The following is a 3,160-nucleotide window of genomic DNA, read 5'->3' as shown; positions in this document are numbered from 1 at the left end:
TTTATTTTTGAGTTGAGGGTTCATTTTCAACACTTCGTTTTACAAAAATAGTTTCATGTTTATCAAAATCGTAATTCAGATTTTTCAAATAATGATTTTTGACTAGCTAGTAATTTATCTAAGTTACTGAAATTTTGAGCAAATTTAGCTATGTCTTGATTTAAACCTCTAATCACTTTGTGAAACCTTTCATTTTTATCAATTCTATCTATTAAAAAAAATAAATGAATGATTCCCTTTAAGAATTTCATTTTTAGATTTAAGACATTTATTTTTTTTCACTAAATCAACTGTATTTTTTTTTATTCAATTTTTTTAAGATATGCATTTTCTGCTTTTAAAGAATCATTTTCAGCCTCAAATTCATGACATTTATCTAAAATTTTTCTAACATAACCAATTAAATCATTAATCATTTGATGGAGTTCGTCATTAGTTAGGAAGGAATAAATTACCTCTTCAGCTTGATCTTGATCAGCCATGAAGAAAGCATAAGCTTCATATTTGGAGTCTTCTTCTTCCTCTGAATTATTTTTCAAGTTTTTCCTTGAAGCCATCAAAATATTTTTTTTATTCTTCCTTGTCTTGTCTTCTTTTTTGAACTTAGAACAGTCATACTTGTAGTGTTCTGCCTTCTTGCATTGATGATAGATAATTTTACTAAGGTCTCTTTTGTGTTTATTTGAACTTGAATCTTTGCTCCTTCCTTTATTTTTCATGAGCCTCTTTAATTTCCTAACAAAAAATATAATTTTGTCATCTAATGAACTATTATTGGAATCATCTTTCAATGACTCAACAGTAGACTTTAAAGCCACTGCTTTCTTTTTCATATCACGGCTTATATGGGTGGTTTCATAGGTAAGGAGTTTTCTCTCAACTCATTATATGATATCTGTTTCAGGTTATCACTTAAAACAATGACAGTTGCTTTAGTTTCCCATTCTTTGGTAAAACATCTTAGTATTTTTCTTACTAGCACTTGTTCAGAGTGAGTCATCTCTATAACATCCAAGCTATTGATGATGACAGAGAACTTCTCGAACATTTCATCAATTGTTTCTTCTTCCTTCATAGCAAATATCTCGTTTTCTTTCTTTAACATGTCAATCCTTGTTTCCTTCACTTGTTCTATGTCCTCATATGTGACTTGGAGTTTATCCCAAATCTCTTTTACTATTTGCACCTTGATACCTTTCGGTACTCCTCAAAGCTAATTGAGTAGTGCATCATGTTGATTGCTTTGGTGTTCAGCATTATTTTTTTTATCTTCATCATTCAATTTAGCTTCTTCTTTGTGTGTCATGACTTTTTCTTCTGCACTTATTTTGGTTGGAACTTGTAGACCATTCATAATTATCTTCTAAATATTGTAGTCAACAGATTGGACAATATCCGCATTCTTTCCTTTTAGTAGTTATAGTTTTTGCCGTTGAAGAAGGAAAATCTGTTGTTGGACTGACTTTTAGTGAGTGAGTAAGCCACGACATTCGAGCTCATATTGTTGGCCATCTGGATCTTTTCTCCAAGCTGTGAAGTTTGACTTCTTTGAGACCAAGTTTTGATACCAATTGAATATTTGTAAATGGCCTAGAGAAGGGAGTTGAATCTATGCCCCCTTTTGACCTTCTTTTTGCCTTTTACTTCTGACTGGATTTGGAACTTAGTTGTTGTTAAGTCTGTCAAGTTAAAATTTCAGGAGATTTATTTGGTCTCTTCACGATGCGATTAGGAACAGAGCAACTCTCTATTTTTGAATAGTTGTGACTTCTGTGAAATAGACAATGCAGGAAACATTTTTATTTTGTCTCATACATATCGAGAAAAAATAAAAGAGTAGAGAAAAAAAATCACACAATCATGTATCCTGATTCAGTTACTATGTGCAATATGACCTACATGCAGTCTCCTCCACAACAGTGAAAGAATTTTCACTATCTTTCACAATGTTTACAAACACAAATTTTCTTTAAGATTCAATCCAATCCTATCTAGGACAACCCAACTTCTACTTTAGTTAGATTTAGCTAGATTCACTCTCTAGACTTGGAACCACTAATTGCTCACCCAATTTAGCAAGAAAATTTCCTCAAAATTATGTGTACAAAATAGAAATACATACAAAAGAGTTTGACATAATTTTTTTATTTTTCTAGATAACTTTCTTTGCCTTTTCTCTCAATGGCTTTTACTGATACCTCACTTAATGCTTTTTTTATTGAAAAAAAAAAGATAAACACTGAAGAATAGAAAATTTAATGTAAATTCATAAAGGAGAAGAAGGGTTAGCTTGAAAGTTATGAAGACCCAAACTTGTGTGCCCACTTCTTATCCTAATCTCTGGCCATTTATCCCTTTAATAGATGAGTAAATCTCCCAAAAGTTTAAAACTTGACTTGAACTTCTTTGACTACTTCTTCCACAAATAACACAACAGCAGTGCAGAAGAGAGATTTGACAACAACGGTGAATAAAGCAAACATGCATTCTTACCTAACTGCTTCTCTTTCTTCATTTTTCAAATTTCTTCAAGGATCTCAGCCATTCATCAATACTTTGGCTCCAAGTTTGGTTCTTGACGTTTGATTTGTAGCAGAACTTCAAAACCTCAATTTTCTTTAAATTTTTCGTTCGTTGCATGTAGGAGAAAAATATCTTCAACAAGCAACAATGAAGCACAAAGAAAAAATAATGATTTTCTGATTTACCTTCGAATTTAATCTTTGCTTTTGAGCCCTAACTTTTGATTTTTTTTTTGTTTCTTAATTTTGATAATCCATTTTTTTTCTTGATTTGAGCTCTAATTAGACATTTTTTTTTCTTACTTTCTTTTGGAACTTCTTCCTGTGAATTAGAGAAGAGAAAAGAGAAAAAAGAGAAAATGTGTTCGGTCACTTTTGCTTTGGTTAAAAAAAAATGAGTTACTTCTCTCTATTTTGGATACTGATATGCAACTACTCTTTGGGCCATTTGTTAGATCATGGACTTGATCCAATATTAAGATAGTTCCTTCTAATTTTAGTCTACACATTTAGCCAAATATATTATTCACACGCTTTGAACTTTTGGCTTAATATTATAACGTTTGTTCATCATTAAATTATTGTTATTATTTTTTCAAACTCAATATACTATTTTCTTTTTTTTTTTTTTGGTTTTT

Source organism: Arachis ipaensis, chromosome B06 (genome assembly GCF_000816755.2).
Source record: "Arachis ipaensis cultivar K30076 chromosome B06, Araip1.1, whole genome shotgun sequence".
NCBI classification, from domain to species: Eukaryota; Viridiplantae; Streptophyta; class Magnoliopsida; order Fabales; family Fabaceae; genus Arachis; species Arachis ipaensis.
Note: the sequence above shows the minus strand (reverse complement) of the source record.